Here is a 15,266-nt window from a genome sequence, read left to right on the forward strand (position 1 = left end):
ATATACCCAAGTATTCTAAAAGGGTTGCAGAAATGATCAAACTCATTAGCTGGCTACTCATGTTGATATCTGTGATGGACTGGAATGGAGGAAGGGGGGGTGAAAACGGCAATGCTCTGGAGATAAGCAGAGAAAGCTGGTGCATCCCTAAACATTCCAGAAGATAGTAGAGACTTGTGCCTGGGAACTACTGGTCAGTCTGAGAAGATTCTGTAAATAAGCACTAGTTAATAAACCTTGCTGATTGAACCTGCACAGTCTCCAGGAGTTCCTTGGGCTAGGCCTGACATCAATCTTCTCAGACTCACCAGTAGTTCCCAGGCACAAGTCTCTACTATCTTCTGGAATGTTTAGGGATGTGCCAGCTTTCTCCGCTTATCTCCAGAACGTTGCTCTGGAGACGAGGGCACCATTTTCACCCCCCTTCCTCCATTCCACTCCATCACAATATCTAACCCTAACCCTAACTCATCAGGAATGCTGTCTGGGGAATTCTGGGAGTTGAAGTCCACTCATCTTAAAGTTGCCATGTTTGAAAAACACTGCTCTAGATGAATAGGATTCCACTCCCAAATTTTTCAACAATGTCCATTCTCGTTGGGAAATTCTGGGAGATGAAGTCTAACCATCTGGAAGATCCCCAGATTGGAGAAAGCTACATAGGTCTATGAAATTTGAAGGTAAAGAACTTTGTGTTGGAAGCTTGTAACTTTAATCAATAATACATCTGTAGTTCCTAAATATGGAGAGAGAGGTAATAGGGGAAAATAGTTAAGGCAAAAATAATAGGAAACTGAATTGGATGCAAAAGCAAGAAAACACAGTGATATGCCACTTGATTTATGGAAATACAGCATTATGTATGTTTTGATGAATCAGTTCTCAGAACAGATCACAGTCCTATTTAATAATAACAATAGCATTCAGTTGTGCTCTTGACATACAAGATAGAAGAATGTGTTTATTTATTTCTATTCATTATTTGCAGTAAATATAGCATCTGCAGTCGTGGCATCAAGTCTTATCATAAATACTGATAATTTATAGTCAGGCAGAATATCTCAAACAGTTCAGATAGCTGTGGTGGGGGGAAAAGTGGGAGGGGGAGAATCTCACAACAAGCCCCCTGATTCATTAAAATTGCATTGGCCATCTCTTCCATTCATGTTTTACAGTTTTTCCATTTTAGTAGGTTTCTTGTTTTTACTGCTGTTGTTCACATGAACGACATGGAAAAATGATTCATTACACAAGAGAACAAGGCCATCTGTTTACTTTGAGCAAGAGCACAGTGCACTAGTTTGGAGACATGCCAACAATGGACTCAACAGAAAAAGAACAAGAAGGTCTCTTGGTGATGGCTGTTGTTTGTTGTAAACATATTTTAGGTGTTCTATGTATTACTGTTAGTTTTCTCTCTCTGCTGACAACTAGCATCACTGCCCTGCTGCATTCATCCTGAAACCCAGAATTCATCTTGGCATATGTAAAGAGGGACGGTTCTTCCTCCATGAAGCATAAACTCAGGTAGTGAGGCTACTTAGAAGAAGACTTTATTATTGCCACTGCTCCAGAGTTCCTCCCTTTGTCCCTTTAGCATATATTGTGCCAAAAAGGGGCTCCATAATCCATATATTACAGAGCCCTTCATCCCATGTTTATTACTGGAAGAACTAGCCCTCTAGTTTTCTGAATGGTGAATGAGCAGAAATTTAGTCAGAAATGTCATAATGATTCATAATACAAACAGTGGTTTTCATTGCTGGATAATAAATATGGGCTATAAAACCTAAATGAGTAGAACAGCCCCATAAATTATCAGTATGGTATGTTATGCAGTAAATGTACAACAGTCTTTGAAGGATTTGTATTACTCAGACACAGAGTATACATTATAAAACAGGACTGAAGGAATGTGCCCCTCCCCCTCAAAAAACCCTCATCACAATATTATACATGCTTGTCTTAGAGAAGGCATAGCTTGAATTTTGCATAATACAGTCATTAAAAAGATTGGGTAAGGAGAGAAAGAGAGAGTATAAATTTGTCAGTTAACAGGAAAAATAGGTAAGATAAATCACTCTGTTTTATTTATTTATTTATTTACTTACTTACTTACTAACTGCATTTGTATGCTGCCCATCTCCCCCAGTGGGTGACTCTGGGCAGCTCACAACAAAAGAAAAAGCCACAAACAATTAAAAAATAAATACCCCCATTCATTAATTAAAATTAATTAATTAATTAAAAAGTCGAACTACAGAAACAAACCCTATACATAAAAACTGAAAAAACATTCAAGATGACGGGGGAGCAACTTCAATTACCCCACAAGCCACTTTCACTGGTGTGAGCCCCCAGGTGGCCCCCAGGCCATCTGGCATAGCCAAGATTTTACACTCTTCCTGAAGGTCATGAGAATGGGAGCATACCACACCTCAGGTGGTAGGTTGTTCCACAGAACAGGCAGAAAAGGCCCTCTGCCTAGATTCCCACCAGTCGAAATTCCTTGACTGGTGGAGTCTGCAACATGCCCCTTGCTGGACCGAGTAAGGGCGGGCTGATGTAACGGGGGTGAGACAGCTCCTCAGATAACCTGGTCCTGTGCCATGAAGGGCTTTAAAGGTGATGACCAACACTTTGAATTGGACCCAGAAGCAAACCAGTAACCAATGCAGCTCACATAACAGTGGTGTTATATGGGCCCCACTGGGGGCATTCAGAACTGTCCATGCTGCTGCATTCTGTGACAGCTGTAGCTTCTGGATACTCTTCAAGGGTAGCCCCATGTAGAGCACATTGCAATAATCCAACTGGGAGGTGACCAGGGCATGTGTGACTGTGCAGTGGGTCTCCTGATCGAGGAAGGGGCATATATGTGTGTGTGTGTGCTACAATTAAAGCTAGTCCCAATGCCCTTTTGAAATTTTGAAACAAATATGCGGGAAGCAGGCAATTGAATAGACAGTTTAGCCACCAGAAACTACTGCAGAGGGTGGCCATAACAAATCTGATAAAATAATAAATTAATTTCTCCCCATTGTTCCACTGATGACCCTCTTGGTAATGACAGTATGATTGCTACTAAAGAAATCAAATTCTTCAGGAGCTTTCCCCCTGAGATTTAATAGAAATGTGGGAAGCTCAAGTAGCTAGAGATCACTGATGAGATGATTGTAAAGTGCAAGTCACAACATTCATATGCATCTCTTGAACTACATATGTGTAAGTATACCATACTCTAGTGTGAATTTCTCTGAAAGCTTTTCTAAACTAAAATATTTTTGTCAAATTTAATAAGAACTGATAGGGGAAAACAAAACAAAGCAAGAAAACTCCACTCTCCAGCACTAGTCACCACAGATCCAAAAGTTATCAGAAAAACAACCTGAAAATAGGAGTACAGCCTTAGAGAAGAATAACCTGCTTAAAAGAGTCCTTTGAAATGAAAGCATGTGTTTCCATTGGCTGGAAATAAAAGCAATTTTCTGCAGTCAGTGTGAGAAACTGGGCCCAAGTAGATGTGTAAGTCTCTAAGGCAAGAAAATGTTAAATCAGCATGGTTTCATCACTTGCCTCCTCTTGTGGAAACCTACATTTGCAGCTCATGTTTAACGTGGGTGGGTAATACTTTATTGGCCCATGTTCACATTCTCTCAGGGATAATTGGCCATGGAATACAGCCTTAAGCAAGACTAAAACAAGAGCTGAGTGGGGACAAAGCCCAAAGTGGGTGGGGCCATTCAGTTATTTTATGTGCTACCCTCTGTCTTTCTAATATTCTCTTCTTTCAAGCAGCAGGTTCCAAAAAAGAGGGGGGGGGGGCTCACTAGAAATCTGAATTAGCCACTTGCCTATATTTTTTAATTAAGCCACAGGCTTTCTGTAGCCTTAATTAAGCCACAGAAATTGTTCACCCCTTTGCTTAATAAAATATTTGGGAAGCAGGGAGCCCTGTTTCAAACCTGTCAAACTTTCTACATTGATCTGTATCAAGGGCTGTGCAGCCCTGAGTTGACAAAGCCTTGATGCAGGCAGAAAAGTTTGAATTTGAAATATACCAGCCCAAGATAAGGATGATGAAAGGGCTACCTTGTCTATAGAGATTCAGAAGCATCACACACCAGAGACCACCTGGCAGGATATTTGCATCCTTCAGAGGATAATGGAAAGGCAGAATTTATAAGAGGGAGTGCTTCAGTTTGGAGACCTCTCTCTCTCTCTTTCTCTCTCTCTCTCTCTCTCTCTTCCTGAGGACATTTAGGTCATTATTAATAAAGATCTATTAGACATATTGATTCCCACTGTCTGCTTTTGACAGCTGGTTAGATGATCCTCTTTCCCTCACCCCCATAAATAGTGCTGCTTGAGACCTTTAGTATGAATAAGCAACAGGCACATTATTTAGGAGCTAGCTTTGTGTCATCTCTTATTAAAAGCAAGTCTCAGCAAATGAAGGTTGAGGTCTCTGCACTGCCAAAGATTCAATGGCTGATGCCAATCATCATCAAAGCAACCTATGGGTCCTCATCACATTTTTCCTCATCAGAGAACTGCTTGATTGGTAGGTTTTACCTGAGTGACTTACATTTTTTTTCATAGTTCAGCTACAGTACAAAAGTCCATAGGTATATGTCTGCTAGACCACAAATGAATGGTGGGCTAATTCTCCTGTGGTGTAAATAACTAACAAGGTGGAAAAAATATTCCTTAGGCTTATTTTGAAGTTTGAGGCAAAACTTTTCATTTTCAAGGATTCTTTGGGAGACTTCCATCATTGTAGCTCTATATTGAGAGAAAGACTAATTAGATTTGACATTGTAATTGGAGAATGATAAATGTCCTCCAAACTTTCTCTAAACTGTTCACAAATGACTGATTATATAGGATTATTAATCTATTGTAGCCTCTAGGTATTCTGTAGATATTGTCTTAGCTGCAAGTCAGAGAATGTATTTTTTTTTCATCTGTATTTTCATTCACCTTATGGTTGCTACTGACCAGAATAATTTATTTAGAAATAGAAATAGAATTTCTTTTTTCCTTAAAAACAGGAGAAATGGTTTTGGGTGGGGAACAATGAATGCAAACAAGTACAGGAAAATATCAATAGTTCACAGTGAGCTTCAAGCATTTTTGCACACCTTTTTTAAAAATGGCACTTATTTCTGCAGCTTCAGTGAATGTTAGCCATCTTGATCACCACTCATTCTTGAATAGGCAGTGCGATACTGTACATCCAGTAACTAAGTAGAAGACAAAATATGTGCTGAAACAAAATTTGTTTCTTTATTAGACCATTTTGTTCCTCAATACTATGATGAGGATCTAAAGAACAATACACCTAGTTCTATGTCTACAATGTGAAATTTTGGAATAGACATTTCAGCCAGTGACACCATCCCTATCAAAATTCATGCCAGACTGTATTTTCAGCTAAGACCAAAAAAAAAAAAAAAAAGTCTGTGATAATATTCTTTGGTGGGAATCAGTGGGGCAAACTGTAGCTCCTTATTTGAGTAATAAGCATTTTTTTAGAAACAGGATTTATATTACTATCCCTAATTATTGGATATTCTGCATAACATTAAACTACTATTATGAAATGGAATAGGGTGGTTCCTGTAGAACACTAACAATTCATAGCCATGTCAGAAACTCTATAGACAAGCGAACAGAAAATCTTGGTTTGTTTGTTTTAAATTCTATTAGAATTAAATGGTCTGTAACTGATCAAAAGAAATGCACTTGATTGAGACTATAGCAGTTATACTGTTTATTAATGAAATGTGAGACGCACATTCAGAAGCTATGGAGTTAAGTACAACATGCATACCAAGAACCCTGAATTGTGGAATGTTCAAGAGCATCACAAATTGTTAGTGAAGTTATACTGCTTGCTTTAAATCTTCAACAAATATATCAACTCAATTTATTTATGAATTAATATCTTCATAATCTAAGATAACAAAGCTAAACCTTAAAAATAAATAAATAGAAGGGGGGGGGAGAGACCTTTCAAGTGAATTGTGTTATCCTTGAGAATCAAAAAAGTTATTTGTAAAATATGCCAGTACCGTGTTCTGTTCATTCCTCTCTCGTAATGCCTTCATCAGGAAACAAAAATAATGAGAACTTAGTGAAATACGAGGGACCAATCTAACAGAAGTTGAGTTTAATTCCAGAAGGCTGCAGTGATAGTTGTTGGTGTTTGCTGTCTCAGGGATTTTACAAGTTGATTTATACAAATAGTCCTTAGCCTTTTCATAAATTTTGTTTTTATTTCTGTATTTTTAAGGAAGGAAGGCAGGCAGGCGGCAGGCAGGCAGGCTATTGATAAAGTTTTTCATCAGAAACAGCACATCCACTTTAGCACCAGAGAAGGGGAAACTCTAACTATTAGATCAGTCTGCTGTTTCTTAAGGTTGATAGATGCTTCAAAGAAGAAATTGACACTTCCAAGAGTAAGCTCTATTGTAAATATAATATATTAGCCCATAAAGAGAACTTTATTTAACCTTCCATCAGATATCTGCAGCCCAGGTATGGTCACAGGATGACTGATGAACTGTGAACAAGCAACACACACACACACACACAATTGTTAAGTTATTCTCATCTTATGAAAATCATTGATTTTTCTAGCATTGTTCTAAGTAATTAGAGTATCTGCTTTTCCAGTGTGGACAAAGCTCAAGGAAGAGGGCATCAGATAAGGTGAAATGAGTGGATCTGCAAAAGTGATAAGCTTCAGGCATTCAGAAATGAGCTATCTCCACTAGACGAAGGCTTCTTAAAGTGAAGGGGGACAGGGGAAAAGCTAAATGCTCTTGAATTTCAATGTAATGAATGTCAATTAACTGCATCCAAAGAAAATAATCACTCTCCGTGTAGTCAATGCTTTCTTCCTTTTCATACCCAAAATTATTTATTCAGCACCAACTTTTGAAGGGGCTCCCACCCTGGATTTTGACAGGCAGCAGTCCTTGGGCTTCAGATCATGCTACTTAAAGCCTCCCCAGACCAACGCCTTTGGGTGGCTCGATTTCCCACAAGTGTCATGTCTAATTGTCTCCTGATTTAATTAAAAGCTAGTTTGCATCCTTCTGACAAGCTTAATTAATCTTGGTCAGAAAAGAGTCTGGGGATGGAACTTTTAGTAAACCTTTTGATGTCTTTTATTCCTACTTCATCTTGCAATTGCCTGTGTTTTCCAGACTCTGGCTATTCATAACCTTGCTTGAGAAAGAGCTCGTAGGAAAGGAGTTTTCAGGAATGGGAAAACAGCAAAGTCCGAAGATCCTACACATAGAAAGCTATTATATTACATCTTTGTAGTGGTACACTAGTTTTCTAGAGAGATTTGTTTTATTTTGTCTTGTATTTATATGGAATCTTAGTAGTCTATCAAGTGTAATAGGACATCGGTTAGCAATAATAATAGCAAGAGCTTTTTATTTATTATTTAATTAGAATATTATAGTTATAATACTAGTCCCACCTTAGGCATGAAAACCAGCTGGGTGACTTTGGGTCAGTCACTCTCTCTCAGCCCAACACGCCACACAGGGTTGTTGTGGGGAAAATAGGAGGAGGAATGCATATTAGTATATTTACCATCTTGAGTTATTTATAAAGATAGTAAAGGTGGGATAAAAAAAAAATCTAAAAAGAAAAAGAAAAGAAAAGCCTGTTAAGATGGGGGCCAACTAACTAAGTATATTGTCACACTCACAACCTGACCATAAACTCACCTCAAGGATCTATTTAAATAACTGTGATTTATTTGAATAACTGTGATTTACTGTTGCAGCTAATAAGATTGCTTGGACAGTGCTAATAACATCAGCATAGGTGCGTGTATTTATGAAGGCAGAGAAATCTCTCCCTCCACCCCTCCCCAAATTACCTACAGTGGAATTGCATATACTTTGCATCAAATCTCCTACCTACAAAGTTGTTTTTCATTCACAAACACCTTATCTTTGTGTTCTTCAAAAGTCATTTGGTTAAGGGTGTATAAGTGAACATAAAAATGGTTTGTCAGCAGTTAGTGAATGCAACGATATTAATCTCACTTTAATGTGGTGGTGTAAATTGACCTTAATAAACTGATCCAGCTTGTTATACAAATTGGCATATAAATGTTTATTCAGAAACTATAAGACTTTTTATTATTTTGACTAATGGCTACTAATTTGAGGTAGTTGTCCTCTTGATCTTTGTGTTATATATCATCGTGCCAGTTCCGGTCCACTGTTTTTCAGTATTCATATCTTCACTCATGTGAATATTATTTCATCTATTTATAAAGCTCACTAAAGTTTTCTGGCATTCCTGTCAATTCATAGTAAATTCACTATGTTCTAGGCAGCTGTTTCACTATGCTCCGAATATGAGATTTGCCTATGAGATTTGCCCTCAAAAGAGTGTGCTAAATCAATCTGCAGATTTGTCTTCCTCCTGTGATCATGTACAGTACATGGGATTCCACTCATGTATAGAGAAGTAGGCTCCCATTGACCTTGCTGGCTAAGCTGATGGGAGCTGAAGACCAGACTATATGAAAGGCATCTCTCAGCAATATCTGCCCAGGGGGGTCTCTGTGTGTGTGTAAAAATCTGCAGAATTTCCAGATTGTGCCCCCCTCCCCCAGGTGTTATTGGGGAAATAAAACTCCTTGGGAGTTCACATCCAAGTAAACTACACGGGACTAAGTTCAGAGTAAATAGGATTGGACTATATGCAATATCCTCTGTTATCTAGCTCTCGTTCACAAAGTGTGTAACGTGTTCAGATTTAGGCCTGAAAATTCAGCACTCTAGATCTATTCAGGCTGATCTGGACTGATTTAAAGCATTGAATCAATTTGTTGAATTATTTGCACTCGTATTAATTCAGATTGATTTGGGCATTTTTAAAGCATTTTCTGGTTTTCCAAATGCTCTCCTGGCAGGTGTAATAAATCTGGATGGATCCCAAACACTGGAATTATGTTCAAACTTGCTTTTAGGAAAGGGTAGTACCTAATTTGCAGCTGTGCAAAAAAAATAAATAAATTCCCCAATTAAACCACTTTAATTAAAGCATTAATATAATTAAATATTCAATTTCCTGTTCTGGCCCACTCATTTCCCCTTTTTGTACTATCAACTTTCTCCCAGCCTTACCCATTCATCTTAGGAGATTTTAGCACATCAGAACAAATTGATGTCTTAGGACTCAGAAAAGACTCAGAAAAAACTTTTGAGTCTTAGGACTCAAAAGGAAGGGGAGAAGAAAAGGGGGGGAAATAATGTAACATAATATGACCCAAGTACAAAAGGGTAGAGTTTGTATTGTGATGTCACAACACACATTTCATCCTTTTGGCTTTCATTGCCCAGTCAAGCTTGCCATTTTGAAGCCAATGACCATCCCTGTGGATGCCCCTGCTACTTATATATGATAAATTATTTACCAGTAGCATAGAAAGAAAGTATTCTAATAATAATCAGTGATTGGACTGAAAAGGGCTCTGAGCAAGTATCTATACAAGCACTAGATCTTCAGGATTGTTTTAGGCTCATTCTTGACCTCACTGTGATATAATTTTGCAGGATAACACACAAACTGTAAACAATAGAATTTCTATGTATAAACCTGTTTCCATGCTGCTGAATGAAAACTGAAATTTCTGTCTGGATCCATCATTACATACTTGTTGGGGTAACTCCAGTGCTCTGAATCCATTAACCTTTCATTGTGTGGTGCTACCATCCAGTGCTAAAGATTAGCTACTGACACATTTATCAAAGGATGATAAATGAGCTGTCCTTTTAGGTGTCTGATTATTTGACCTTTATTCAGTTAAAAGCAAAGGGAGCTGACGATGTTAAGTGGCTGCCACTTTAGAATGAAATTGAAACTCAGGAAATGAATCTTTGGAATTGTCTCTAACACTGTGAAGTTAGGGTGTCAATTTAAGTTTAAATTACACAAAACAATATCAGATGTAAACAGTTATTTCATTAATGGGGTTGTTGATATGGAGCAAAGCAAAATTGCTATTTTTTTATTTTTTAAAGAAGGCCCTTCTGTTCCACCTGGGGCCACTCCCATTGATGTTGTCTTCTCTATGTACTTAACAATTGAGCTGAACAATTAAAGGAATATTTAGAACATTGACAGCCAGAGTGGTATAGTGGTTTAAGGTGTGAGACTCCCACTGGGGACACTGAGGTTCAATTTATTCCCAGCCACAGTACCTCCCTGGGTGACTTTAGGCCAGTCACTCTCAGTCAGCCAAATCTACCTCATAAACTTGTTATTATGGGGAAAAAATGGGAAAAGGGAATGCTCTGTATGCCACCTTAAGCTCTTGAAAGAAAGGAGGGATATAAAACTAACAAATCAACATATGATTCCATAACACCATGGTTCGTAGATCCTAACTAGATTGGAAAACATAGGCTGGTATTGTGACTGACACATGTAAACATATATTGCTTAAGAATGTGATCCCATTTAGACTGAACTAATCAATTTAATGGTCTTTTAGAGCAAGGTTCACAGTTAGTTTTACTAATGCCAGGTTAATAAATACATTTTATTTATCATAATAGAAATAGAATAATTATAAACAGTGCATATTTTCTTTATTGATTAGAGTGCTGTGTGTATGTGTGCATGCCTTCAAGTCAGTCTTGACCCCTGAAACTATATGGACAATTCCCTGCAATTTTCATGGCAACATTTTCAGAAGTGGTTTGCCATTGCCTGCTTCCTAGGGCTAAGAGAGAATGACTGGCCCAAAGTCACTCAGCTGGTTTCTGGGCCTAAAGCAAGGCTAGAAGTCAGTGTGTCAGCTACTAATCCAGTATCTTTAACCAATATGCCAACCTAGCATTCTGGTTAGAGATTAAAAAAAAGAAAAAAGAAAAAAAAGTTTATCCATGCAGATTATAGCTAATTTTGTGTGTAATTATTTTTCCAAGACATAAGCAGTTCTATAAGCTTGTCATTCAAGTGTAATGCTGTCTTTCTGTAACATTTCTAGAATAAAAATGTATGGAATTTAATTAAGATCTTTGAACATTGGCATAGTTGTTATAAAATTGCAATTTTCACTATACATACATTCCCTGCCTAGATATACATTTTGTCTAAATGAACCATAGGGTTTATTTTATTAGTCCAACTTAAAGTGCTAGTATGAAACTAGTGTGCAGTATTATTGCCAAACCAATCAGTCAAAGGATAATCTCTGTGCATTATTGGCTTCATTCAAAGGAAAAGCAGGAACAACTGTTCTTAAATGATAACATATCAAATTAGATCCAATCCCCCGCCCCCCCCCAATATTTTCATGAGAGTCTGGACTGGACAAAAAGTATCTCAATCAGTTACAAGTTACATACTATAGTTAGTAAAGGCTTCTTGCAAATATTCTAATTAGAAATTTGTCTATCTTTTCTTAAGGGTACTGTATATACTGTATAAGCAATATGTTACAAAAACAACTGTATTATAAAAATAATCATCCAGACTGTGCCAAACTTTGGGATATTTAATTGAACAGTGCCTTATTTGAAGGGCCCAGGGTTAAAGCAATGTTTCCCTTCAAAGTGCCAAATCAGAGTAGCTATGCCACTTTTACACAGATGCTAAAATGGATTCATGTACAAACACAGAAGTCCCTTTACATCAGAAGGAATTGACTGGTGGAACTGAATTTACCCAATTTCAATTTGAAGCCTTAAGACAGAACAACTATAAAGAAATTAGTAAGCATCTGCTGATCTGGAAACTTGCTGAGAACTCTTTCTATGATTTTATAAAGAAGTAGAGAGGCATTATGTGATAGAAAGTGGAATTTGACCTATAAGAAAAAAATTGATGGCTATTATAAATTTATGAGAATTTTTGAGGTTTTTTTAAAACCTCTATTTCTTAGTCCTTATGAATGCCAAGAAAAAATGGCTAAACTTGTGCTGGATTTCTCCTGTGCTTACCCCATAGTGAGAACTGAAAATCCTAAGAACTTGAATAGTTTCTCCATTCAGTCTGATGTGGAATACTGTAAGTCTTAGTTATTTACTTTTTGGATTGATTTTAGTTTATTTACCTGTTCTTTCTAATTCAGTTACCTTTTTATTTCAGGTGTAAAAGAAGTATTATTTATTTAATTAGTTCATTTACCGGGACTTTCTAATTTACTGGTTAGGATTAATTTACTTTACTTTACCTTAATTTACTGGTTAGGTAAGTATTAGATATAATGCTACAGCCCTGAGTCTGATTTTGTATTTACTTCTTGGTTTTACACCTAAAATGTATGCAAAATTCTATATTTTGTAACAACACCAACAGTCAAACCCTTCTTTCACTAATTTGAACTCGCCTGTCCAATAAATAAATACATTCCAAAATAGCTGGAATTAGTCCTGTCCTGATTCTGAATAACTCTTGATCCAAATGCCTCATAATTTGTACTAGAAGCTCCTGTCACTTCTAATAAGAGCAAGCTTGTACAGGATTGTTTCAGTGATTAATAAACGCAGGGCTTTCACTGTGATCCAGATAAACAAGGAGAAGCTCAGCTTTCAACTAAAAAAAAAAAATAGCAAGCTGAATTAGATAGTAGGAATTAAAAGGAATTCTCTGTGAACTGGCTGAAATTTTCTTTTAAAAAACACAGAAAGCTTAGCACGGTAATGGGGTCTTTATAGAGCAAAACTGTCCTGAAACTTAGTGGAATGACCAACTTCCAATAGAAAATGTCCCTTACATATAATTTCCTTGTGTATTATCATAATGATAACATGAAGACGCTACTCCTGAACTCTCACAACTTAAGGTTTTTTTTCAATCACAGAGGAAAAAAGATAAAGGTCTCAAATATAGACAACAAAGTATGACATTCCCAGCCCATAGCAAAAGACTGATATAAATAGTCAATCACAAGGAAGCTGGAAAAGTTGTTATAGAAGACAGATGGAAGGTATCAACTGTCAAAAAGAGTAGAGGTGATTTGAAAATCTACTGCACTCTTTAGCCCTGAGACAAAGAAATAAACATGTAAATAGATGGTTTTCAGATTGATTTATGAGTATTGTAACTGACATTCTGTAACAGAGTATTAAAAAAAAAAGTTAACCCAAGGTGCTGCTCGGAAAATTTCAGCATAAAATCCTTTGTTATTTTAAAATCTTTGCTGGATGGAACTCTTCACTTTTATAAAATATAAATGGGTTTCTTTAGCAAACCTAAAACAAATTGGCTCTTTTGTTTAGCTAGTTTGGCATCAACAAATGATACTATGTCTTCCATGATCAAGATGGCAATCTATAACATCAGCTCCAGGCACAACCTCTTCTCATGGAAGAAATATATAACCAGAAATGATTCAGTATCACAGCCAGAGGGGGTTGTGGCTATCTTTGCATTGTTTATTTCTTTTTCCCAATTAGAAATCTATTACAGGCAGAAGAAACAAAAAAATCCTTAAAAAGTAGGGATACAAAAAATAGTCGTGATTTTAATTTGGAGAGAAAACGATGGGGTGTCCATTGAGGAAGATTGTTCTAATGCAGCATAGCTTTTCTGAACCATTGTTAGGTACAAATCTGTAAAACACTGGGAAATGGACAGAAGTTTGAAAAAATGGCATAAGCTTTTGCTTTAAGATCCATGGAAACTGTTGGGAAACAGGCTGCCAGATTTGGGATGGTGATCTGTAGACTTGAGGATGGCCCATTGAAGAGAATGGGAAGGTTCCTTCATAACCTCAGAAAGGTCACCAGCTGTGTGACTGTGAGAACCTTTCAGCAACAGCATCATGATAAGACTGAGATTGCACCATTCCATGACATATTATCTTCAGAAGATTTGTTAGGCTGAGGAAAAGCCACTTTTATGAAGCTGTTCTTGATCCACTTAGCAAGGGCATTTGGTACCAATAGAAGAGAATACTGTATGTGTAGCTCAGGGTTGAACTGTGGAGTCCTTGGAGTTCTCTGAGCTTGGCTCTTTTCTTGCAAACGTTTCGTTACCCAGCTAGCTAACATCTTCAGTGTTAGCACTACATAGATATCACTGTAGTTATCTCTATAAACAACATCTACACACTATTCAAAAGAGACAATAAAAAGGAAAACAAAAGATCAGAACATCTCTTCACCAGCAATCATCACCCAGATAAGCAGAAATTAACACTAAGATCATCACCAGACATACAATAAGCAGTAAACAATACCCTAATCAAGGAACTACCAGAAGGAAAAATAAAACAAAACAAAACCCCCACCCCCACCAACGCTGGCAGGGCATGCCACAATATATAAACAGAGAGCAAACCCCATTCCATTCTAGCACTGAAGAATTTGATTTTATGGATGCAATTTTCTCAGACGTACAGTTTATGGAATGGACAACAGATAACCCTGTTTCTTTAAGGTTTACCACTGGCTTTGGACAATTAATCAGAAAAGAATGACAGTTACTAGTCTATTTTTTTAAATTAATCATAACAGCCTAAATAAGTTTAAATAAGGTTTAAAATAAATTCTTATTTTCTTTTTGACTAAACTAATTTAGAGTAGACAGCACCTGTTAGATTTGTCCCTACTTACTGTTAATAATTAATAGTTATGCCTCTTGTCAATTCCATAGCTCCTTTTAGGGTGTATTGCATATATTATAGGAACTTGGGGGGAGGGGTACAAGAAAACAATCCAAATATGGGAAAATACTAATGGCCAATATTTAGTTGTCATTATAATGTACACATGCCTTAGGATCCCAAGAATGAACCTGGAACTTCTTAGAGAAAGGGTGAAATACCTATGGCTCAAGATTTGGTGGGACAATGGCCAAATTTCATGATTTCATCTCAATTTTTCTTCAATTATTGAGAGGTTTCAAGGTGGACAGTGGAGAGATTTATCTCCGGATAATTCCCTATTTCCATTCTCACTCCTAAAATTTTTCCTTTCCAAAGTGTAAACATAGGCAAACAAATTTTAGCCATCCTCCTTCTAGTGACATCATAGCATTACCAGATGACATCCTGTGACTTCTCAGATGGTTAGGAGACTTAGCTGTGGTGCAGACTCTCTCAAAATTGCCTTCTCTTGTTTAAAGAATACCTTTCATGCTCTAAAAAAAATATGTGTAGGGTTCCCCACCATTATGGGGGATACCAGTGGTACCTACAGTAGATATCATTGCTTCATTTCATAATAAATACCTAGGATAAAGTGACCTAGGTCAACTAGATATATAAT

Source organism: Python bivittatus, unplaced genomic scaffold (genome assembly GCF_059951505.1).
Source record: "Python bivittatus isolate LINGU-HERP-01145 unplaced genomic scaffold, Pbiv_v1 ctg000330_np1212, whole genome shotgun sequence".
Lineage (NCBI taxonomy): Eukaryota > Metazoa > Chordata > Lepidosauria > Squamata > Pythonidae > Python > Python bivittatus.